This window comes from Anomaloglossus baeobatrachus, chromosome 6, assembly GCF_048569485.1.
Source record: "Anomaloglossus baeobatrachus isolate aAnoBae1 chromosome 6, aAnoBae1.hap1, whole genome shotgun sequence".
NCBI classification, from domain to species: domain Eukaryota; kingdom Metazoa; phylum Chordata; class Amphibia; order Anura; family Aromobatidae; genus Anomaloglossus; species Anomaloglossus baeobatrachus.
Genome location: NC_134358.1, coordinates 564,504,075 through 564,530,408, shown reverse-complemented (window position 1 = coordinate 564,530,408; position 26,334 = coordinate 564,504,075). Strand labels below are relative to the sequence as shown.

General features: G+C 45.9%; 1 long non-coding RNA gene across 1 annotated transcript in view; it reads right to left on the bottom strand.

Annotated features, from left to right (window-relative positions):
- LOC142243645 (uncharacterized) overlaps nt 1–24,847 on the bottom strand; it is a 60,368-nt gene extending 35,521 nt beyond the window's left edge. The window contains exon 1 of the long non-coding RNA XR_012724389.1: nt 22,160–24,847. This is a non-coding gene — a long non-coding RNA (uncharacterized LOC142243645). The remainder of the gene's footprint in view (nt 1–22,159) is intronic.
- Between the last annotated feature and the right edge of the window lie 1,487 nt (nt 24,848–26,334).

Sequence of the window (26,334 nt, the reverse complement as noted above, 5' to 3'; positions counted from 1 at the left end):
TACAGATCTTCTCCAGATCTTTCAGGTCACTCCTCCATACAGATCTTCTCCAGCTCTTTCAGGTCACTCCTCCATACAGATCTTCTCCAGATCTTTCAGGTCACTCCTCCATACAGATCTTCTCCAGATCTTTCAGGTCACTCCTCCATGCAGATCTTCTCCAGATCTTCCAGGTCACTCCTCCATACAGATCTTCTCCAGATCTTTCAGGTCACTCCTCCATGCAGATCTTCTCCAGATCTTCCAGGTCACTCCTCCATACAGATCTTCTCCAGATCTTTCAGGTCACTCCTCCATACAGATCTTCTCCAGATCTTCCAGGTCACTCCTCCATATAGATCTTCTCCAGATCTTTCAGGTCACTCCTCCATACAGATCTTCTCCAGATCTTTCAGGTCACTCCTCCATGCAGATCTTCTCCAGATCTTTCAGGTCACTCCTCCATGCAGATCTTCTCCAGATCTTCCAGGTCACTCCTCCATACAGATCTTCTCCAGATCTTTCAGGTCACTCCTCCGTGCTGGTCTTCTCCAGATCTCTCAGGTCACTCCTCCATATAGATCTTCTCCAGATCTTTCAGGTCACTCCTCCATACAGATCTTCTCCAGATCTTCCAGGTCACTCCTCCATACAGATCTTCTCCAGATCTTTCAGGTCACTCCTCTGTACAGATCTTCTCCAGATCTTTCAAGTCACTCTTCAATACAGATATTCTTCAGATCTTTCAGGTCACTCCTCCATACAGATCTTCTCCAGCTCTTTCAGGTCACTCCTCCATACAGATCTTCTCCAGATCTTTCAGGTCAATCCTCCGTGCAGGTCTTCTCCAGATCTTTCAGGTCACTCCTCCATATAGATCTTCTCCACATCTTTCAGGTCACTCCTCCATGCAGATCTTCTCCAGATCTTTCAGGTCACTCCTCCATACAGATCTTCTCCAGATCTTCCAGGTCACTCCTCCATACAGATCTTCTCCAGATCTTTCAGGTCACTCCTCCGTACAGGTCTTCTTCAGATCTTCCAGGTCACTCCTCCATACAGATCTTCTCCAGATCTTTCAGGCCACTCCTCTGTACAGATCTTCTCCAGATCTTTCAAGTCACTCTTCAATATAGATATTCTTCAGATCTTTCAGGTCACTCCTCCATACAGATCTTCTCCAGCTCTTTCAGGTCACTCCTCCATACAGATCTTCTCCAGATCTTTCAGGTCACTCCTCCGTACAGGTCTTCTCCAGATCTTTCAGGTCACTCCTCCATATAGATCTTCTCCACATCTTTCAAGTCACTCCTCCATACAGATCTTCTCCAGATCTTTCAGGTCACTCCTCCATACAGATAATCTCCAGATCTTTCAGGTCATTCCTCCATACAGATCTTCTCCAGATCTTTCAAGTCACTCCTCCGTACAGATCTTCTCCAGAGCTTTCAGGTCACTCCTCCATACAGATCTTCTCCAGATCTTTCAAGTCACTCCTCCATACAGATCTTCTCCAGAGCTTTCAGGTCACTCCTCCATACAGATCTTCTCCAGATCTTTCAGGTCACTCCTCCATACAGATCTTCTCCAGATCTTTCAGGTCACTCCTCCATACAGATCTTCTCCAACTCTTTCGGGTCACTCCTCCATACAGATCTTCTCCAACTCTTTCGGGTCACTCCTCCATTCAGATCTTCTCCACATCTTTCGGGTCACTCCTCCATACAGATCTTCTCCAGATCTTTCAGGTCACTCCTCCGTACAGATATTCTCCAGATCTTTCAGGTCACTCCTCCGTACAGATATTCTCCACATCTTTCAGGTCACTCCTCCTCACAGATCTTCTCCAGATCGTTCAGGTCACTCCTCCATAGAGATCTTCTCCAGATCTTTCAGGTCACTCCTCCATACAGATCTTCTCCAGAACTTTCAGGTCATTCCTCCATACAGATCTTCTCCAGATCTTTCAGGTTTCAAGGCTGTCACTGAGCAACATTGAGTTTCAGCTCCTCCAAAGATTTTCTATTGGGTTGAGGTCTGGAGACTGACTAGGCTAATCTAAGACCTTGAAATGCTTCTTAAAGAGACTCTCCTTAGTTTTCCTGGTTCTGTGTTTCGGGTCATTGTCATGCTGGAAGACCCAGCCAAGATTCCTCTTAAATGCTTTTACAGAAGAAAGGAGGTTGTTGGCCAAGTGGATTTTGCGGCCGCTGTATTACTCCTGTATTACTTATTGTGTGTTACACACACAAGGTAAGCAACCAACCCTCTTGATCTATTTTCTGTTATTTTTCGGTAAGACCCTATTGTGCTTGTCTATCCACAGTAATCTATATGACAAACTAGAGTATCAGAGAGCGGAGTTGCTGTCACGGGTGACACAGTCCTGTGGTTTCTGTCAATAGAAGGTCACAGTGTTTGGCTGTGCAAAATTCTCCCTAACCTTCTATTATTCCTGCTGTCAGTATTCATTGGTATAGGTAGCTTTCCTGCTGGGTTTTCTCTTCCCCTATTACAGTCAGCACAGCCCTCCATCCCTCCAGCAGCTGATATCCGTATTCTGCATGTGCTTAAATACTCCCATCTCTCCTGGACCTGTGCTGATGATATTATTCAGTTCCTTCACAAGCTCTGGATGCAAGCAGGTGGCTTGCACTCATCAGTAGGATTATTTCTGCTTTTTACTAATCTTCTTCGTGAGTCGTCTACAAGTAAATTGTTTGATTTCCCTTTTTTGTTACCCCTGTGTGTCTTTTAGCGTCTAGTGGGGTTGACGAAGAGCTCATCTCATCCTCTCCCTACCAAGGGGCCAAATCAGGGTCAGCCTAGGGTCAGGTATCTGGCTCGGCGAATAGGTGAGGAACCTATCTAGGGTGATGAGGGAACCCAAGGCCTAACGGAAGGCTTGGTCTGGGGTCACCATCTCCTCCTTCCCTAGGTTTCCGTTCGCTTAGTACTTCCCCATACCTAGCGTAACAGTTGCATAGGAGATTCAATGTAGTGAAGCAGACACAGCAATGTAGCAGAGCTGGCTACGCTGATAATAAGGAACTGTAGCAGCAGAGATGAGCTGCACAATACGTTCAAAAAGGCAGAGCTGGGGCAGTGATGTAGCAGAACAAGGTCAGCGATGAAGAACCAGGATAGCTACAATAATTTAGTACACGTGTTCACTGTATCATTGATGAAGCAGAACCATCTCAGAGGTGAAGAACCAGAACAGAGTAGGTGAGCTAGCAACAAATCCAAAGTAGCAGCGAGGAAGACAATTGCCTGAATACTCAGTCAGTCTACCATTGCCTGAGCCAGTGATGTCACGTCACAGGAGTGAGTCAGGTTGCACCGGCAGCCTGAAGCACACAGTATCAGAGGGACTTGGCAGCAGAGGATGGAGGAATCTGCACCTACTGCTGGATCCTGGAGAGGTGAGAAGCAAAGATCCTGGGCAGGAACCTTATACCTTTACATGTTGACCAGAATAGCTAAGATAATTTAGTAAATGTGTTCTCTGTATCATTGATAAAGCAGAGGTGAAGAACCAGAATAGAAGAACTGAGTGAGCAACAAATCCAAAGCAGCAGCAAGGAAGACAATTACCCGAATACTCAGTCAGTCTACCGTTGCCTGAGCCAGTGATGTCACAGGAGTGTGTGAGTGTAACGCCTGCCTGTATCCACAGACTCAGACGGGCTGTAATGGACAGGCTAGAGGGAAGCCACTCGCCAAGCAGGACCCCCAGAACCCTGAAACCCTTTAACCCCTATACAGGGATTTGGAATTACACAGGACCCTGGAGATCATTGTGGAGACACGGGGCTCAGTGGGCGCTCTCGTCTGCTAAAACCCGACACCTTTAGAAAGACAGCGTGGCTCAGGGCTCATCCCAACTGAACGCCGACCTCCTTAACCGTGGGCGTAACACTACTCAGACAACACAGGGTGAGGGAACCACAATAATTAGACTTTATTAGATCCCGAAACAATTAACGGCACATAACACATAACCAGCAAAACACACAAAATGTAACAGGCATCAGAGTCTCACCCTTCCACTGCTCACCAGGGATTTAGAATGTCCATGCCTCAGAGGTTCCAGGGCTATTTACTCCAATCCAGCAGCACCCCGCTTTTGGCGGGCACCCACCGAGAAAGGAATAATGCCAGATTTAGGAAGCTGTGTGAGGTCTGCAAAGTCTGTAGCCAGGTGACCAAATTGTCCCAACCTGGGTTTCTTCCTTAAGTAGTCCTTGGTTTGATGATATAATCCTGGCAGCCGGAGTCGAAATCCCTAGACTGTGGATATGGTCTCCAACCGGAACCGAAGTCCCTAGATTGAAGCTATAAGGTATCCTGATCCTCTAGTTAGCTCCTAAGAGCTTAGACTGGATCCATCAGCATCCATCAACAAACACCTGGTGGCTTAAAGAAATCCCTTTTATAGCCACAGCCTTCCACTTGGATACACTGCGTCCTCATCGATTCGTTGGACAAGATCGCCTCTCCCATTGGATGAATCTCAAGCTACATGGACAATGTTCATCCAAATGATGTCTACAGGAAGACTGAGGGTATACATGTAGTCTGGAATGCACAGACTAGACAATGGCTACTAAGGTAATCGCGTTAGCAATACACAACTATAATACAATGGTTACTGGAAGAGTCTGGAGAAACAATAGCTAAGCAAACATGACTTATCATACATAAGAACAATACGTCTGGCTAAATGTTAAGAAACTTTAACCCATGAGAGGCACTGGGTGTCCATGTCGTCACAATCACTACCTGTGGAAGGCTGCAGTCCGATGAGAGTAGTCGTTAGGCAGGGTCAAACCAGGAATAGCAGAACAGGGACAGAATCAGCAGGCAAGGACATAATCAGAAACAAGCAGAGGTCAAATCCGGATTGGGCAGCGAGGTACAAAAACAGCAGGCAGGAGGGTTGTCAGGAAACAAGCGGTAATCAGCACATGAAATCACAGAACAGGACGAAACAGGAGCCAGAATATCAGAACTATCTCTGGCAGAGGTCAGCAGACAAGAGGGGCATTATAAAGGGTGTGGTGTCTTCCCATAGGCTGTAGCTGAATGATGGTACTTCAGCTGGGAGACACCCGCCACCTATAGTCAGCCAGTGGCACTGCAGATCCCAAGGAAACCCAGACCAGTGAATGAGCAGTGCCTGCACCCACCGGCGCCGCTGGCATCGACTCCTCTCCCATCACCAGCACCATCCACGGCAGGAATACGGCGTCGCCTGGCGATCGAAGTAGAAGTCGATGGAGCCGTAACAGTCAGGTTGCAGCGGCAACCTGAAGCACACAGGATCAGAGGGACTTGGCAGCAGAGGATGGAGGAATCAGCACCTACCGCTGGATCCTGGAGAGGTGAGAAGCAAAGATGGTGGGGAGATACCATCCTTTACATGTTGACTGTCATGTATATCCCATACACCCTGAATCAATGGAGGAGTAAAATCTGTTTCGAGTCTTTCTCCTTTTCTCCATCCACAAAAGATCTGAGCTTTTCTTTTATTGCTATGATTATTGTTATTCTTTGGGTTGAGAAGCTTTCAGCTTAAAATTAGTGAAGGCGACAAACAAAGGCGGCGATGGTGGAGTTTGCAGCGCTAGCGGTGGTTTTGGTGGACGTGACGTCTCTCGCTAATGTTGCGCTTTGCGGTGGGGGCTTCGTCAGTCTATTTAGGACGTGTAGTGGAATCAATAGAACATCGCGCTTTGTCACAACACAATATCTGTAATCAACTCCGCAGAAAGGAACACGTCGCTTCCTCCCCTCCCCCGGCTCATGGCGCTGATACTGAACCCTCCGCACACTGCTGCAATAATGAGCGCGTGTGAGTGCGAGGCGGCACAATGCAGCCGTAATGAACCTCTCCGGAAATGTAGACAATGCAACAATATGGCCGTGGCACCACCATGTTCTGTCTCCTACATTCAGACCCCCATCCTGCCCAAAGCTCTCAGGGGGGCACTGATCCTCGCGATTATAGAGGTCGCCATTCCTGATGTATTAATAAGCACTGGCGACCACATGGTGTCTTACGTCCTACAAGCAGGGACATGGGTATAAACAGTAGGAGCATGGCTGTAGGTGCAGCACCCCAGGGGGTCGAGGAAGGCGCGGGGCAGCGGCGCTGTGAATGACAGGTGGATGCAGTCTCTGCGGGTTCTAGGTTTTGTACTCACAGTTATGACGCTCAACCGGAAAGTACCTGTGATGGGCCCCGTCAAACCCGGATCCTTTAGAGGTCAGAGCCGCTGCAATGGACGGTGGGCCCTTCCTCCTAGCGCTTAGTGTTGGATCCCCGTGACCTGAAGCTCTTGGGGACCCCTGATTCTTGAAAAGTGGTTACTCCCTGCCCGTATGCAGGTGCCGCAGTCCGTTGTGGGGCCTGCCTTGGAACATGACCCCAGATCCGATCTGGCACTGTGCTCCGGGAACTGTGGGTGCTGGAGGAAGGTGCAATCCCCCAAGCCTGCAGATTTTGGCGGACAACTTGAAGTATAATCCACCCTAGGATTCTGTACCCTGTCTTACGCCGGTCCCGAGACAGCAATCAGGCTCTCCCCTCAGTGACCGTTTTAACTTCTGCGTTCCACCAAAGCCACTGGTAAAACCCAACTGCTCTCTTCTTCTCATGCTGGAGAAGTGTCTAACTGTTGTGTTGGCTCCTAACTTCCCCAGGTGGTTGCTCCTCCCATCCCAGGTTTCCGACACTAGTGGATTGAGGATGCCAGGTGTGGTGGTATCCTAAAGACCCAAACACGCAAGCGACCCTTTTTGACCCAAACCTAGCCCGGACCACCGACCTCCTCTCGATCCGGGTTGAGCACTGCACCTTAAGTCAGGTGCAGTACCCTGTGGCGACTGAAGCCTCAGGGGCGCCACATAGGGACTTAAAGAGTTATTTTCCATCCAAAAAACAAGTTATTCCCTATCTAGTGGAGGTGATAACTTGCTGATTGCTGGGGGTCCAATGTCTGGGATCCCAAGTGATCTGGAGATCAGGACTCTGATCCATTGTCAATGGGACTGTCAGAGAAAGTTGCGTACAGCCCTCGGCTTTCTCTGAAAGTCCCATTGATAATGAATAGAGCAGAGGCTGCACAAGAGGTCTGCAGATTATTACTATCATAGTGCCATAATTGGGGGTCCCAGCAGTCAGAACCCCAGTAAATACTCTATTTTATGGATAGAGCATTATTTGAATGGACCCTCCATCGCTTGGCACATGCTGCTTTTAATGGAGTCCAAGAATTTTAAAGTTGTGCCTACATCGTACCTTTTAAATACCGTATCTGCAGCTGCATCCCCCTCCTATCCCTCTTCTTTGTCTTTTATTTCTAACTCTCTAATATTCCCATATGCTAATCCTCTATATGTTACTTACTAATAGGGGTTGTCCCACCAACCCCCTCACCCCCACAAGTCTTGCTTCTCTATTCACTAATAACAAGGTGCTATATCTAAGGGAGGCTGAGTGCAACTGTTCAGGGAAATTGGAGACTCTGAATTCTCTTTGAATTTTGCAAAAATATTCCAATGCAACTAATTTTTTATTTTTTTTTGCAATTTGCTTTGTGCAAATTTAGAAAAATGGCAGTTGGGTAAGTATCACGGCCAGCTCTCTGCTACTAGAGACTTGTGACAGGATCTGGGTCGCAGTCTCTCTTTGCCATATGAGACTCCTCATATTAAACGCTTTCCTTCAGTGCAAAAAGGGTTAATATCAGTTTTGCTTTCCAGCAGCTTCTGACTCCAGGCTTCAGGTGCTTCCAGTTGGTGACCACTCCCTTCCTCAATAATTGGTCACATCTTCCAGTAGTGGGTGCTGGTTATTCTGATTCATTCTGGCCTTGAGGTGGAAGGAGCTGCTGGAGCCCTTGTTGTGTGAAGTGGCATGGGCTGTAGTCCTGGTGTGTGACTGCAGCCGTGAAGCTGGGTTGTTTCCCCTGTCTGTCATATCTTTCCCTTCATGTTGTATTAGTGCAGTGGTGGGACTAGCGATCCTCACCTGCCAGCTCACTAGCCAGGGTTTACTGCAGGGTTTCTCAGGGCTTCAGGTTCCTTCTCGGCGACAGGTGAGGAACCTGTATAGAGACTGGCTAGGAGTGCAGGGTACAGCGGCAGGTAAGGGGAGGAGGTGTGCATCTTCCCTCTTACTAGCAACAGGGCCTACCGTTGTTAATGTTTCCCCGGTGTAGCCCTTGTTTGTTGTGCTATATACCCTCTTTGTTGTATGTCTCGCCCGCACGCCGAACCTTCCCAAGTCTGTGTGTGGCACTAAGACTTTTTAGGAATTATAAAAAAGGGGGTGTGAGGGGGAAGTGGCTCACCTGTTCAATGAGCGGTTCATCTGCCCAACCACCATTGCAGCCCATTGCCTCTTCTTTCCTCCACCTCCTGATCTCTCTTGGCATCTTCACCTGGTCTGGTAGACCCCTGATGCCAAGACACCAAGGGGGTGTTGTGATATCAGAGGCCTCCTCATTGCTGGTTGCCCCACTGCTGCATTTAGTTGCCTGAAGATATTGTTGGGAAGTGGAAAAAAAAGTCTGGATGGAGCGAAGGACCCGACGGTGGGCACCAGTGGGATGGCTAAGTATTATTTTTTTACACCATGTGCTTTTTATTCTCTGGGATATTTAGAGACTCCAGAGCACAAAAAGAAAAATTGGACTTGCATCAAATAACGTCAACGCAACGTGAATTCCTGTGTCAGATTTGATGGAACTGTTGACCAAATTTACGGAAATCTCACCTCTGGCACATAAAGGAGGGTCCTAAGCTCTGGACCCGCCTCCATGCCATTCTCCTTAGTAGGACATATCGGCAGGGGCCGGCCAGGTGGATCTCCATCTTTATAGAGCCAGGTTCCTCTCTTTATGTGCTTAGGACCAATATTCACCAGTCACATTACGTTCTGTGCTCGGAGGGGAATGTTGATGGGGAGCAGGCGGCAGACTCACCGGATCTGCTGTCTGTCAGGAGGAGATAAGCAATGTGTGTAGCTCCAAGCAGTAAAAAAAAAAAAAAAAGTAATTCGTTAAAAGAAAAAAAAAAATCTGCAATTTTGAACTAAATAGGTTCAGCTCCATGGAAACGGGTTCTGATAAAGAATAGATGGCAATCTGCAATAATGTGAAACAGATCTTATAGGTCCACGTGAATCCGCCGCACGCTGCTCTCAGGAGAACCTCGCGGCAAAAACAATACCAAAAACAGCAACTGAGACTTTTTTTATTGTCACCTCCCCCCCAAAAAGTGCAATATAATATCTATATATGGTATGATAAATAATGCCGCCATATAGTGCCCAGATAACACTATCCCACATAGCATCATACACAATACTGCCAATCAGGGCCTAGCAGTACACTTAGGAGCCCACTGGAAACAAGCCCTTACGAAAAATGACAAAAAAATACCTATATAGTGTGTGGAAAATAATAGCCCCATATAGTGCCAACATAACACTATCCTACATAGCATTGTACACAATACTGCCAGTCAGTGCCCAGTAAAGTGTTCAGGAGATCTCTGAAAATAAAAGTTCTTAACAATTTCCTTTTTATTGCAGGAAAAAGGACCATATACTTAAATATGGTATGACAAATAATACCACCATATAGTGCCCACATTATGCTATATCACACATAATACCACCATTTAATTACCAGTACAGGTCCCTGGAAACAAAATCTCTTAGCAGTTGCCTTTTATTACCGCTCTAAAAAAACAAACAAACGATATAATAAATAACACCGCCATATACTTACATAATACTATTGCAAATAACTGTCACAAGGAGGTTTTTACAAACATTGCCGACTGTCATGGCAGCATCAGGATCTGTGGAGACTAAATATTTTGGCACTCTGCCTGTTACCTTCTCTGATGTCTGTGATCAGCTCACAGACCTGTAGTTAATCCCTGCTGGTCTGCTTGTTAGTCTCCTTTGATCACATGCTGTGGAAGAGCCAGTCACATTCGCTCCCCTCCTATATATACTGGCTGGTCACTTCCTTTCATTCCAGCTATAGCTTTTCTATACTGGTCTGGTGAGGGGTTGTAATCCAGACTTACTGGTGGTTGTGGTACGTCATTGCTGTGAGCGGTTGTGGTGTTAACCCTTGTTGTCCTTTTGTTGCTGCCTTCCTGCTCTTGCTTTTCTCCTTAGTTTCTTACTGTTTGTTCCTGAGAGTTTGCAGTGTGTCTGAGTTTTGCTTTTTTCCCCTGTCTGTTTTTATCTGTGTTGCCATCACACGTCTGCCCCTTCCTTCCCTGGAGGGGTGAACAGATTAGTTCTGGGAGAATAGTAGGCACAGGACTCTGGCCTCTTCACCATCAGGAGTAATCCGGAGGTTAAGGAGTATTGCACCTTGTCCATTCATAGAAACATGTAGCAAAGCAGGTAGTGCTGAAATGCAAGAGCTCAGGTGAAGTAACCTGTCTTTCCAATCCTATATGACGCTTTTAATCCTGTCTATTTCGGGGCGGAGCTTTGTTATGGCATGACAATGTGCAAATTTCCAAAGGGGCGGAGTCTATTAACTGCTGCAGGAACTGAGCAGATTGCTGCAACCTGGAACTCCTCATTTTGGCCTAACGTTCCTCTTGGAACTTCTGGATTTTCTGGCGGATTGTCGCTCCCTTGGTTTCGGCGGTGGCGTCACTCCGCGCACTTGACATTTAGCGGTCCGTGCACTATTCCTGGTACATCCGGTCGTCAATCTGATGACAAATATCACATTTTCTTTCTATTATCCGAGGAAACGGTGGAAATTGCCGGATCTCTCTTGTTGAATCAGGCAGGTAATGATGGAAATTGCGCCGGCACTTTCTGAGCGGCCGCCATTTCATAAAAAGGTGAGAAATATCAACAAGAAATTGTGACTTTCCCGAGCACAAGACGGAAGAAAGGGAAGGAAATTATTTGTTTCTACATTTTTAAAATTTTAATTTTATCACAGTAAAAGGTTTTGTCCCCTGCAACTCTCGCCAAATATATTTACAGGGGAAATCCACCTTTTATACCAGGGCACAGATTATTGAGCAGCGATTTTCAGAATTAAGGGTCAGAAATCCATCCACCTCACAGGTGCGGCATATCAAGATGCTGATTAGACAGCATGAGCATGCTGTCCAGCCTAAGGCGCACCTGTGAAACAATCATACTGGCCAGCTTACAGCGCACCTGTGCAATAATCATGCTGTCCAGCCTAAGGCGCACCTGTGAAACAATCATACTGGCCAGCTTACAGCGCACCTGTGCAATAATCATGCTGGACAGCCTAAGGCACACCTGTGCAAAAATCATGCTGTCCAGCCTAAGGCACACCTATGCAATAATTATGCTTGCCAGCCTAAGGCGCATCTGTAAAATAATCATGATGGCCAGCCCAAGGCACACCTGTGCAATAATCATGCTGGCCAGCCTAAGGCACACCTGTGAAATAATCATGCTGTCCAGCCTAAGGCACACCTGTGCCATAATGATGCTGGTCAGCCTAAGGTGCATCTGTGCAATAATCATGCTGGCCGGCCCAAGGCACACCTGTGCAATAATCATGCTGGCCAGCCTAAGGCACACCTGTGCAAAAATCATGCTGGCCAGCCTAAGGCACACCTATGCAATAATTATGCTTGCCAGCCTAAGGCGCATCTGTAAAATAATCATGATGGCCAGCCCAAGGCACACCTGTGCAATAATCATGCTGGCCAGCCTAAGGCACACCTGTGAAACAATCATACTGGCCAGCCTTCAGCGCACATGTGCAATAATCATGCTGGCCAGCCTAAGGCAGACCTGTGAAATAATCATACTGGCCAGCTTACAGCGCACATGTGCAATAATCATGCTGGCCAACCCAAGGTACACCTCTGCAATAATCATGCTGGCCAGCCTAAGGCGCACCTGTGAAACAATCATGCTGGCCAGCCTAAGGCACACCTGTGCAAAAATCATGCTGGCCAGCCTAAGGCACACCTGTTCAATAATCATGCTGTCCAGCCTAAGGCACACCTATGCAATAATTATGCTTGCCAGCCTAAGGTGCATCTGTGCAATAATCATGCTGGCTGGCCCAAGGCACACCTGTGCAATAATCATGCCGACCAGCAAAAGGCACACCTGTGCAATAATCATGCTATCTAATTAGCATCTTAATATGCCACACTTTGAGGTGGATGGATTGTCTCCACAAAGGAGAAGTGATCGGTAACCGATTTACACAAATTTGTGAACAATATTTCCGAGAAAAAGGCCTTTTGTGCAGATAGAAAAATTCTTATATCTAAGGGGTACTTTGCACACTACGACATTGCAAGCCGATTGTTGCGATGCCGAGCGCGATAGTCCCCGCCCCCGTCGCAGCAGCGATATCTTGTGATTGCTGCCGTAGTGAACATTATCGCTACGGCAACTTCACATGCACTCACCTGCCCTGCGACGTCGCTGTGGCCGGCGACCCGCCTCCTTCCTAAGGGGGCGGGTCGTGCGGTGTCACAGCGACGTTACACGGCAGGCGGCCAATAGAAGCAGAGGGGCGGAGATGAGCGGGACGTAAACATCCCGCCCACCTCCTTCCTTCCTCATTGCAGGCGGGACGCAGGTAGGAGATGTTCCTCGCTCCTGCAGTGTCACACACAGCGATGTGCGGCCGCAGGAACGAGGGACAACATCGCATCTCCTATTGGTGCGACATTATGGAAATGACCGACACTGCACCGATCATACAAAATCGTTTATCGTAGTAAAAAGGATTCACACACTCCGATGTCGACAGCGAGGCCGGATGTGCGTCACTGTCGACTTGACCACACCGACATCGCAGCTGCAGTGTCGTAGTGTGCAAAGTTCCCCTTAGAGTTCAGCTCATGAAAAATGGGAACAAAAATAAGTGTTGCTTTATATTTTTGCTCAGTGTCACTCGTCACCCATCCTAAATGTCCCCTAAACTCTATTAAGCAGTTACAGAAGACCCTTGTGTTTGGAGTGAAGCTGCACTGTAAAGCAATGTGACGACAGAGGCGGTGGCATCTGAGGAGGGTTATAGGGTCGTTCTTACAACAATAAATGGAGAAGCAGCGACCGTTAACCCCGTATCCTCTGAACTCTCCTCCATCATGCGTTTTGCTCGTTTTCATGGACGTGAATTATTCAGTTTCCTTATTTTCTCACGATTGCTCATTTATTTTCTAAATCGCTTTTCTAACCCACGACGGCTGAAAAATGACTGGAGCCATCTCAGCGACTAGAAGTCCGCTCCGCTGATTTATAAGGCGCCGACTCGGCCATTATTTCATCACAGAAATTCACATTTATCTCATCCGTAGAGAACGCCGAGTGCCCGGTAAAATATCGCCACGTCGTACCGGCATGTGGATGTCATAGAGGGAATCTTCCACATAGGAGGCAGGGAGGAGATCCGCTAACAGGCGGCCATATGTAAGTGATGCCCCCTGCTAATCCCCTTATGGGGACACATCAATAATACAACCATTGCCGGAAGACGCCCAAACATCACCGCCGGGCACCACCGACCAGTCTGTCTCCTCCATAGAATCAATACAAAATGTTTCTAATAGGTTTGAGCACCGAGTGTATGTTTTGGAGTGCAAACCTCTAGACCATTAAAGCCAGCAGCACCCTTTTTATTTGCCAAAATTGAACAATAAGTAGCGGTGAGAATGGCCAAAAGTAATCCGGATGGGGAACACCCAATAAAAAGGAGTCTCATTACCAAGGTGCCACACAAGAAACATCTCACGATGAGTAAAACCAGAGAGCTGTCTCAACACCTTCGTTACCTCATTATTTCAAAACATACTGATGACATAAAGCAAGATTGATATATAAAACTAAAAACTGACCAGCACCTCCAAACAGAAAAAGGCAAGTGTGAACAGGCGCAAGCTGCTATGACTGCATAATATAGAAATAAGAGGATACAGCTGCCTCTGGAAGCGCCAAGATATATGCGAGCATTGCACATATCAAATTTGAATTGCATTAGTGCAATATAGAAAGTCATAACAGCTTGCACCTGACGAACTTCAGCTCAGCCCGTTAGACCATGCCAGAAGCATGGTCTGAAAGGCTTCTGTCAATGTCTCACTGACAGGTGCAATGCATTGCAATTCTAGTGTATTGCAAAAGATTATCTCAGAAATCAGAGAATTAAACATTAATGTTCAATATAGGGTAAAGTAAAAAAGTAATAAAAAAGTACAAATTTAAAAATTATAAAAAAAATCAGAAAATAAAGGACAAAAAAATGAAAATAATATTATACTAATTAATATGTATATTTATGTAAAATAAAAAAATATATATAAAAAAAATCACATATTTGTTATCACCGAATCTGGAACAATCCGATCTATAAAACTGTCACGCTAGTTAACCCCCTTCAGTGAACACCGCAAGAAAAAAAGTTGCAAAAACTATATCTTTTCATCATAGAGCTCACAAAAAAGGTCAAATAAATCGTGATCAAAAAGTCAAATAAAAATGGCACCGTTAAAAACGTCATGTTGTCCCGCAAAAAAACAGCTCCATGCAAGAAAAAATAAAAAAAGCTATAGCATTCAGAACACAGCAGTGCAAAAATTACTATTATTTCTATAAAAATAGTTTTTATGGTGTAAAAGCGGAAAAAACATTAAAAAAAACTACATAAATGTGGTATTGCTGTCATCGTACTGACCGGAGGAATAAAGTCGCCTAATCACCTATACCGCGAGGTGAACGGTAAATATATAAAGTCAGCTCTCCAACTGCTGCTGATTTGTTCATTATTTCTCACAAAGCAGTACAAAGCGGCTCACATTTATCCTGCGCTCTACACTGAGCACTTACATCGGGGATTACATGTAAATCTCTGAAATCGTGATTCAGAAAATTCCCTGTAATGAGGCAGAGGGAGTCACTTCGAACTCCTGTCTGTGCTGTGGTCCGGCGGTGTCCATATTTTTACGCATCTTTTTAGACATACACAAAAGTACAGTCAACAACAGTTTTTTGCACCTTTGAAAAGACGAACACCGCTGTACAGAGGCCAAACAGAGTCCGGAGTAACTCTGCTGCCTCATTACAGTGAATGGTTCGGTCGTGGGTTTTACCTGAATTATGTATTTTGGATATGTAGGAGGAAACCCTGATTTAAGTGCTCAGCAAAGAGAACAGGATAAATGTGATCTGATCCAAATTGTCACCAAATAGCATTCAACTCAACCCAGAAAAACACAAGTCTCCTCTGAGGTCCATCATCTGTTGACAGAAATATAGGCGACGTCCATGTTACTGGTAACACAAAGAAAAAACGGAAAAACGCTATGGCTCCCCCCTCACAATAGAAATTCAGTTAAATATGCACTCCCAAATCCAAATAGCCCTTCTCCCTTCTGAGCCCCACAATGTGCCGAAACCATAGTTAGCATCCCCCTGTTTGGTAATCTTGTAGTGAGGATAGCCCACTTAATTTACAGGGTGCAGGTCTCCAGAAACACGAACTCGGTACAATATGCAGGCACTACAATGTACTGGGCACAACAAGGACTTATTTGCAATTTTTAGTTCTAAAACATTCACTGCATTTTATTCCATTGGTGTTTTCCAGAGACAAAATCATCACTACACTCATAGATGAATTCTCAGAGGGGTGTAATTTAAAAAATGTGGTCACTTGAGGGGGTTTCTGTAATTCTGGCACTTAGAGGCTCTGAAAATGGAGTCTGCAAACTACTCTAGGAAAATCTATGCTCCAAAAATCAAATGGCGCTCCTTCCCTCCCAAGTGCAGCGGTGCGGCCAAACAGTACTGTACGGTCACATGTGTGCTATTGCCACGTTCAAGAGATTTTGTGTAACACATTATGAAACCTTTTCTACCTATTCCTCTTGTGAAAATTAGAAATCTTGGGTTAAAACAACATTTTAGTGGTAAAAATGTAATTATTTTTTCTACACCGCCCAATAATATAAAATTTTGTGACATAGCTGTAATGGCAAAATGCTCACTGCACTGCTGGATGAATTCATTGAGGGGTGCAGTTGTAAAATAGGATCACTTGTGGGGGGTTTCTGCTGTTCTGGCACCTCAGGGGCTTTGACAATGTGATATGGCATCCGCAAACCATTCTAACTAAATCTGCACTCCAATATGGCGCTCCTTCCCTCCTTCACTTTGTATGGCACCTCAAAAGTTGCTTTTTGTTTTTTTACCACATATGAGGTATTGGCGGACTAATTAATACTTTGAATCCAAAGCAACGTTTTAGTTGAAAAAAAATGGTATTTTTTTATTTTCATAGTTCAATATTACACAATTCACCTGAGGCATTAAAATTGCTCACTACATCCCTGGATGAATTCCTTCAGAGGTGTAGTCTCAAGAATGGGGTTACTTGTGGGGGTGTTTCTGTTTTGGCATGTCAGGATATCTTCAAATGCGATACGGTGTCCGCTATCGATTCCTGCCAAAATGGCTCTCCTTCCCTTCTGAGCCCTGCCGTGCGCCCAAACAGTAGTTTTCCATTACACATGGGGTATCGGCGTACTCAGGAGAAATTGCACAACAAAGTGTATGGTGCATTTTCTCCTGTTACCCGTGTGAAAATACAACATTTGGGGCTAAAACATAATTTTCAATGGAAAAAAATGTGATTTGTTATTTTCACGGCTGAACGTTATAAAATTGTGTGAAGCACCCTGGCGATAAAGATGCTTATAACACATCAGATAAATTCCTTCAGGGGTCTAGTTTCCAAAATGATGTCACTTGTGGGGGAGCTCCACTGATTAGGCACATCAGGGGCTTTGCAAAGCAAATGTGACATGGCGTCCTCTATCTATTGCTGACAATTTTGTATTCCAAAATTCAAATGTTGCTCCTTCCTTTCCGTGCGCCCAAACAGTAGATTTCCACCACAAATGAGAAATTGCTGATAAACTCTGCACCCTTCTAACAAAAAAAAAGTTATGTTTCAAAAGTTGCGCTGATGTAAAGTAACATGTGGGAAATGTTATTTAGTAGCTACTTTGTGTGATAGAACTCTCTCATTTAAAATTATAAAAACAAAAAGGTTGAAAATTGCACAATTTCCAAATGTTTGCCAAATTTCTCAAATTTTCACGAAAATTATTGTCTTAAATATACAACTATCATGAAGTACAATATGTCAGGAAAAAACAGTCTCAGAATCACCGGGATCCGCTGAAGCTCCAGAGTTATAACCTCATAAAGTGACACTGGTCACAATTGCAAAAAATTGGCTCGGTCATGAAGGTGAAAAATGGGTTCGGGTGTGAAGGGGTTAATGTTGTCATTTCCGATCCTGAGCTCTTTTTTTTTTTTTTTTTTTTTCAAAAATTCCTTTAAAAATTGCTGTCCTTTTAATCTCCGCCGTCTGATGTTTCCATGACAACTGTATTGACAGCGCGAGGCTGCGGGGAGATGGGCGCGCTGCCCTCCGGACATGTGCTGCGCTGGGCAGGAGCCGGCGATTACCAGGTGTGGGTGTCTTTTGTTTTTTCTTTCTTTTTTTTTTGCAAAATAACAGTTTAGCTTTTATTATATTTTGGCTTTAATTTAATCACAAAAAAATTGCAAAAAGGAACAAAAAAAGCTTCAAAGTGGATTTACCCGACACAGCAAGAAGCCCCCGAAATGTACAGAATGCCGTTCAGAGCTGTGGAAAGCTGGGTGATGGCAAAGAAAAAAGGAGGACACCAGTGTGTATGATAGCACCATGACGGATCGCACTATGTGGCACTATTTACTATGTGGTATAAATAAAATGGGCGCAGCATTGTAATAATATAGTGTAGTGCACTGTATGGCACTATTATTATCCGGCACTGTGTCAGTATTATGCTGTACACGTGTAGTATTGATTTATGGAATGAAAATTTAAAGCAGCATCGGGATTGCACTGGATTAAAGCTTACAATATATTGCACTATACGATGCTGTGATTAATATTGTGCACTGTACCTTTATACTGTATATGCATAAATCAGGCAGTTATATGGTCATATTATATAATATATGGCACTGTATGGAAGCATTACAGTTATATGCACAGTAACACACTGTTTTATTAGCAAAGTACTGAATTATTAGGAGCAGCTCTGGAGAATAATACAGGATCAGTAATGTAATGTATGTACACAGTGATTGCACCAGCAGAATAGTGAGTGCAGCTCTGGAGTATAATACAGGATCAGTAATGTATTGTATGTACACAGTGATTGCACCAGCAGAATAGTGAGTGCAGCTCTGGAGTATAATACAGGATCAGTAATGTAATCTATGTACACAGTGATTGCACCAGCAGAATAGTGAGTGCAGCTCTGGAGTATAATACAGGATCAGTAATGTATTGTATGTACACAGTGATTGCACCAGCAGAATAGTGAGTGCAGCTCTGGAGTATAATACAGGATCAGTAATGTAATGTATGTACACAGTGATTGCACCAGCAGAATAGTGAGTGCAGCACTAGAGAATAATACAAGATCAGTAATGTAATGTATGAACACAGCGACTGCACCAGCAGAATAGTGAGTGCAGCTCTGGAGTATAATACAGGATCAGTAATGTATTGTATGAACACAGCGACTGCACCAGCAGAATAGTGAGTGCAGCTCTGGAGTATAATACAGGAGGTAACTCAGGATCAGTAATGTAATGTATGTGCACAGTGACTGCACCAGCAGAATAGTGAGTGCAGCTCTGGAGAATAATACAGGATCAGTAATGTAATGTATGTACACAGTGATTGCACCAGCAGAATAGTGAGTGCAGCTCTGGAGTATAATACAGGATCAGTAATGTATTGTATGTACACAGTGATTGCACCAGCAGAATAGTGAGTGCAGCTCTGGAGTATAATACAGGATCAGTAATGTAATCTATGTACACAGTGATTGCACCAGCAGAATAGTGAGTGCAGCTCTGGAGTATAATACAGGATCAGTAATGTAATGTATGTACACAGTGATTGCACCAGCAGAATAGTGAGTGCAGCACTGGAGAATAATACAAGATCAGTAATGTAATGTATGAACACAGCGACTGCACCAGCAGAATAGTGAGTGCAGCTCTGGAGTATAATACAGGATCAGTAATGTATTGTATGAACACAGCGACTGCACCAGCAGAATAGTGAGTGCAGCTCTGGAGTATAATACAGGAGGTAACTCAGGATCAGTAATGTAATGTATGTGCACAGTGACTGCACCAGCAGAATAGTGAGTGCAGCTCTGGAGTATAATACAGGATCAGTAATGTAATGTATGTACACAGTGATTGCACCAGCAGAATAGTGAGTGCAGCTCTGGAGTATAATACAGGATCAGTAATGTAATGTATATACACAGTGACTGCACCAGCAGAATAGTGAGTGCAGCTCTGGAGTATAATACAGGAGGTAACTCAGGATCAGTAATGTAATGTATGTACACAGTGACTGCACCAGCAGAATAGTGAGTGCAGCTCTGGAGTATAATACAGGAGGTAACTCAGGATCAGTAATGTAATGTATATACACAGTGACTGCACCAGCAGAATAGTGAGTGCAGCTCTGGAGGATAATACAGGAGGTAACTCAGGATCAGTAATGTATGTACACAGTGAATGCACCAGCAGAATAGTGAGTGCAGCTCTGGAGTATAATACAGGAGGTAACTCAGGATCAGTACAGGATCAGTAATGTATGTACACATTTATGTAAATATTTTATCTTTTCATAGGACAAGACTAAAGATCTGACCCAGTCATACAATGTGCAGTGTCAGTGTGCAGCTTGTATAATAGTGTAAATTTGATGTTCTCTAAATAACTCAACACACAACCATTAATGTCTAAACCGCTTGCAATAACAATTAGTACACCCCTAAGTGAAAATGACCAATTTGTTGCCAAAGTGTGAATATTTTGTGTGGCTCATGCTTCCCTCAATGACCCTCCACCATCATGCCTGACTGTAGGCAGGACATACTTCTCTTTGTGCTCTTCACCTGGTTGTCACCACACACACTTGACACCATCTGAACCAAATAAGTTTATCTTGGTCTCATCCGACCACAGGACGGTTCCAGTAATCCATGTCCTTAGTCTGTCTTCAGCGAACTGTTTGCAAGTTTTTTTGTGTATCATCTTTACAAGAGGCTTCCTTCTGACATGTCAGCCATGCAGAGCATTGTGATACAGTGTGCAGTGTATGGTCTGAGCACTGACAGGCGGACCCCCACCCCTGTAACCTCTGCAGCAATTCTGGCAGCACTCATATGTCTATTCTGAAAAGACGACCTCTGGATATGGCGCCGAACTCGTGCTCTCAGGTTCTGTGGTCGGCCATGGTGAGGCTTGTTCTGAGCTGTCTGGTTATACCGCTGTATGGTCTTGGCCGCCGTGCTGCAGCTCAGGGTCAGGGTGGTGATAATCTTATCTGTACATTGTATAAAAGCTGCGCACTGACACTGCATATTGTATACAAGCTGCACACTGACATTGTGCATTGTATACAAGCAGCACACTGACACTGCACATTGTATAAAATCTGCACACTGACATTGTGCATTGTATACAAACTGCACACTGACACTTTACATCGTATACAAGCTGCGCACTGACACTGCATATTGTATACAAGCTGCACACTGACATTGTGCATTGTATACAAGCAGCACACTGACACTGCACATTGTATAAAATCTGCACACTGACATTGTGCATTGTATACAAACTGCATACTGACACTTTACATCGTATACAAGCTGCACACTGACACTGCACATTGTATAAAAGCTGCACACTGACATTGTGCATTGTATACAAGCTGCACACTGACACTGCACATTGTATAAAATCTGCACACTGACATTGTGCATTGTATACAAACTGCACACTGACACTTTACATCGTATACAAGCTGCACACTGACACTGCACATTGTATACAAGCTGCACACTGACACTTTACATTGTATACAAGCTGCACACTGACACTGCACATTGTATACAAGCTGCACACTGACCCTGTACATTGTATACAAGCTGCACACTGACACTGCACATTGTATACAAGCTGCACCCTGACACTGTACATTGTATACAAGCTACACACTGACACTGTACATTGTATACAAGCTGCACACTGACACTTTACATTGTATACAAGCTGCACACTGACACTTTACATTGTATACAAGCTGCACACTGACACTGCACATTGTATACAAGCTGCACACTGACACTGTACATCGTATACAAGCTGCACACTCACACTGCACATTGTATAAAAGCTGCACACTGACATTGTGCATTGTATACAAGCTGCACACTGACACTGCACATTGTATACAAGCTGCACACTGACACTTTACATTGTATACAAGCTGCACACTGACACTGCACATTGTATACAAGCTGCACACTGACCCTGTACATTGTATACAAGCTGCACACTGACACTGTACATTGTATACAAGCTACACACTGACACTGTACATTGTATACAAGGTGCACACTGACACTGCACATTGTATACAAGCTGCACCCTGACACTGTACATTGTATACAAGCTACACACTGACACTGTACATTGTATACAAGCTGCACACTGACACTGCACATTGTATACAAGCTGCACACTGACACTGTACATCGTATAAAAGCTGCACACTGACACTTCACATTGTATCACAGGGTCAGCTCTTCAGTGTTGTCCCATGAAAAGATATAATAAAATATTTACACCTATGTGAGGGGTGTACTCACTTTCTGGTATACTGTATGTGACTCGCCCACCCCAGGGCTATGGGACACCCGGTGCCGGACCGGACTAGTCCGGTGGTAGTCAGTGGTGGCTGGGCCCGGCTCCGTGGCCCTGGTGGGTGTCAGTTGAATATGTGGCTTGAATTAAAGTTTGTGTTCGTGACGCCACCTGTGGTATGCGGCTACTAAGCCGCCGCTGCTGTGTGAGGCCTCCGGGATGATGTTATGGCAGCAATGGTAGTACTGCTCCCCACAGGTGGAGCAATGCCCGGGGCACGGTTGGTGTTTGTGGAAGTCTATGGTGCTGCGTGACTAACACGGTGCAGGGCCGACCAGCAATGAAAGAAACAGGCACAAACAGTAGTCTCTTTACCTTCTCCTCTTTTACTCGGCAGAAACTTAGTCCAGGGAGACCGTTACAGATGGTAAAGATGATCCGGCCGGCCTGGAAGTGCCTGGGGTGATCTTTGGCCAGTTGAGTATGAGGCCTACTCCTTAATCTTTCTCTGCTGTGTTAGGACACTGCACTTTGGGTTTGCAATTGCCCTCTTGCTGCTGGGACTTGTTGTTCGTCCCCTTTTCTGTGTGGTAGACTGCGCAGGCCCTCTCTGGTGCTTCTCTGCTGGAGCCCACACCGGGCCCTTGGGATGCAGCTGTACCTTCAGATTACTTCTGGGCCAGGGGCTTGCAGCTCTCCTGCCCTCCGGATTCAGCTACCAGGGATAGATTTTATGCCCTGGCAACTACAGACTCCGATGTCCGAGTCCCTGCTGTGCCTCTCTGCTCCCCTTGCTTCACTGGGCCAAGCTATCCCAGCTCTAGGCCCCAGTTTACAAGGCAGCACTACTCTGCGTCTGCACTCTTTCACTCCTGTGTCCAGACTAACAACTACCACTTCCTCCTTCCAGCCAGACTTAAGGAATGCTCCCTGAAGTTCCAGGTTCAGAGCTCCCCCTGCTGGCCGGAGGGAGAACTGCGGTTGGTGTTACACTTACTGGCCAATAGATCTCCCAATTACCTCCAGGCTCAGCATTAACCCTTTGGGAGGGCAATGCTGTTGTGGCGACCAGGTCCTGGGGCGCCACACTCCCCCTTAGTTAAATTCAGTACTCCCGGACTGTAGAAACAAACATGACATGTTAGAACATTTCATCCCATTATGGGAGGCGCAAATACTTTAACGTTACAACCTTAAACATTACTATAAGAGTCCAGTGTGGCTCCCTGCCGGGTGTCCATTACACTGCTCCATGGGGGACCCGCCGCGTTCAAACCCCCAACGTAGGCTCTGGGCGTGCGTCAGAGCATTGATGACCCCACTCTATGCACGCCGGACGGGTTTTTCTTCAGGGGTGTTGAGCACACTGGTGCTAACTATGAACAATTTAGGTGTTGGCCACCCATAGTCCAGTGGCCCAATTGTCCATTTTCGCAATCACAGAAAAAGAAAACATTTTGTACACAACATGGCAGACATTTTGCATAACTATTTACATTCTAATAAGTACTCTTTAGCTTGGCCAGTATCTGGGCTGCTGTCCCTTTATCTGTATCAGGCCAGGACTTCGCTTCACGCTGGGCTGCGCCGGCTAGCTGTCCCATTACTATGCCCACCTTCTGGCTCTCAGTCAGAGGATACACCCGGAACAAGCTGTGCAGGCTTTCTCTGAAGTCACTCAAGGTATGGGACTCCCCGGAGTACTGCGGCAGCCATTCTGCTCCTGGTATGTACGGCATGGTGATCGGCATTACCGGCGCTACAGTGGGGGCTGGGGCGACGGCGACTGGGACTACTTCGGCCGGTGCTGCGGCGCCCTGGGCGATGGCAGCCACCTGCTCTCCCTCGGAGTCGGACATCTTCCTCCCCCTTAGTGAACCTTACCAGGCTCCGTTCACTTTTCAAATTTTCTTCCGGGTCGCGCGGGGTTAACAGCGTTCTGCTCTGATGGCGCGCTCCCTTCGCGCTCTTTGTCAGGCACGCCCCCCTTCTTCCTGCGCTCGGCGCGGCTAATGGCGGCGGCAATTTACAACCAGTACACAGTCTTTTACACAGTTCTTCAGGCGCACAGTACCCGGTGTGACCGGGCACGAAATCCTGTTCGTGACGCCAAAGTTGACTCGCCCACCCCAGGGCTATGGGACACCCGGTGCCGGACCGGACTAGTCCGGTGGTAGTCAGTGGTGGCTGGGCCCGGCTCCGTGGCCCTGGTGGGTGTCAGTTGAATATGTGGCTTGAATTAAAGTTTGTGTTCGTGACGCCACCTGTGGTATGCGGCTACTAAGCCGCCGCTGCTGTGTGAGGCCTCCGGGATGATGTTATGGCAGCAATGGTAGTACTGCTCCCCACAGGTGGAGCAATGCCCGGGGCACGGTTGGTGTTTGTGGAAGTCTATGGTGCTGCGTGACTAACACGGTGCAGGGCCGACAAGCAATGAAAGAAACAGGCACAAACAGTAGTCTCTTTACCTTCTCCTCTTTTACTCGGCAGAAACTTAGTCCAGGGAGACCGTCACAGATGGTAAAGATGATCCGGCCGGCCTGGAAGTGCCTGGGGTGATCTTTGGCCAGTTGAGTATGAGGCCTACTCCTTAATCTTTCTCTGCTGTTTTAGGACACTGCACTTTGGGTTTGCAATTGCCCTCTTGCTGCTGGGACTTGTTGTTCGTCCCCTTTTCTGTGTGGTAGACTGCGCAGGCCCTCTCTGGTGCTTCTCTGCTGGAGTCTACACCGGGCCCTTGGGATGCAGCTGTACCTTCAGATTACTTCTGGGCCAGGGGCTTGCAGCTCTCCTGCCCTCCGGATTCAGCTACCAGGGATGGATTTTATGCCCTGGCAACTACAGACTCCGATGTCCGAGTCCCTGCTGTGCCTCTCTGCTCCCCTTGCTTCACTGGGCCAAGCTATCCCAGCTCTAGGCCCCAGTTTACAAGGCAGCACTACTCTGCGTCTGCACTCTTTCACTCCTGTGTCCAGACTAACAACTACCACTTCCTCCTTCCAGCCAGACTTAAGGAATGCTCCCTGAAGTTCCAGGTTCAGAGCTCCCCCTGCTGGCCGGAGGGAGAACTGTGTTGAGTGTTAACTTACTGGCCAATAGATCTCCCAATTACCTCCAGGCTCAGCATTAACCCTTTGGGAGGGCAATGCTGTTGTGGCGACCAGGTCCTGGGGCGCCACATATGCATATATATAAATGTGTTCTTGTTGTGACCCTCAGTTAGCGGTGGGTGCTCAGTTTTCGGTGCGGGGGCGGCCCGTCGTTTTCTGAACATTCCGGCACTGATTGATTACAGATAAGGTCGGCAGTTAAAGTGCAATGTTCTTAGTGGAATGTAGCGATCTGGATCCGTTCTTGCTGATATTTTAGTCGATACAATATATCAATGTTTAAAAATAGTTTTTGCAGGATCGGATTTTTCGAGGATCATAAATTTCACGGCGTCGTGCGATCAGTTGTCATGAAGACATGTCACGGCGTCACTGTCCCGGGCGAGAAACGGTTAAACTCTTAATGGAATAATTTGCTTCCTGACAGCTTGTAAGCAAACTTCCAAGATTGGCTCCATAGCAACAACAGAGGGAACCTGCCGACAGCGACGATCCCGCCATTATCATAATCGCTAATAAAGTCATAGCAGCCAACGCAATATTAACCCTTTACAGACCCCAGACCCCCTCCGTCATCTCGCTCATATTACAACCCCTCGATTACTTCCTCCCAGTTTGCCCATAAGGGTTTTTCCATGTTTCGTGACGTCTTTATTTCCATACTTACCGTATATGTTATTTTTGGATTTGTAGATTTTTAGATAAAATGTTCCTCCCCGGAGATTTGTTTGGCCCCCTGCAGATGACGGCGGGGTGCATGGGTCCTTCATGCTCTTCCTCTGCCCATTAGATAAAACAGATGATGCAAAGTTTGAAATATTTGTAAACTTTTAACCTTTTGTTTAAATCAGTAATTTGTGTTAAATTAGATTTTTTTTCCCCTATTTTCATCGGGAACTGAAACTTTTTAAAACTATAACTTCTATTTGTTTTAGGAAATTCCCTTCTACATTAACAGACACTTTGTTTTGTATTGAGGCATGTAAGGAGCATGTGCAAAGGTCATTGTGAAGGGAGGGGGAGGCGTAGTGGTGGGCGAACCTGAACCGTAAACTTTGGGGTCCGTACTGGATACCTAGTGTCCATGCACAGTCCCCAAACAGAGTTCTCAGGGAACTCTGTGTAACTATTCGGAAAAAGAAAGAAAATAAGCAGGAGCGTTATAGTTACCGAGTTTCCCGCAGGGCTGTGACACTACTTCCGGGTCCGCTCATTAACCCTCATACATATTCACTGCTTCCCCCGCCCACCCGAAATCACACAAGCAGTCTGCGACCCTGTAGCGTAAAATAAATGAATAAATAAATTGGCGTAGGGTTCCCGCCATAATGTGATACCCAGCGTAGATAAAGCAGCCCCCAGCCATGTGCTTATTTTGGCTGTGTATGTTTTTTGTTTGTTTTTCTTAATTATTTAAATAAATAATTTATAAAAATGGCA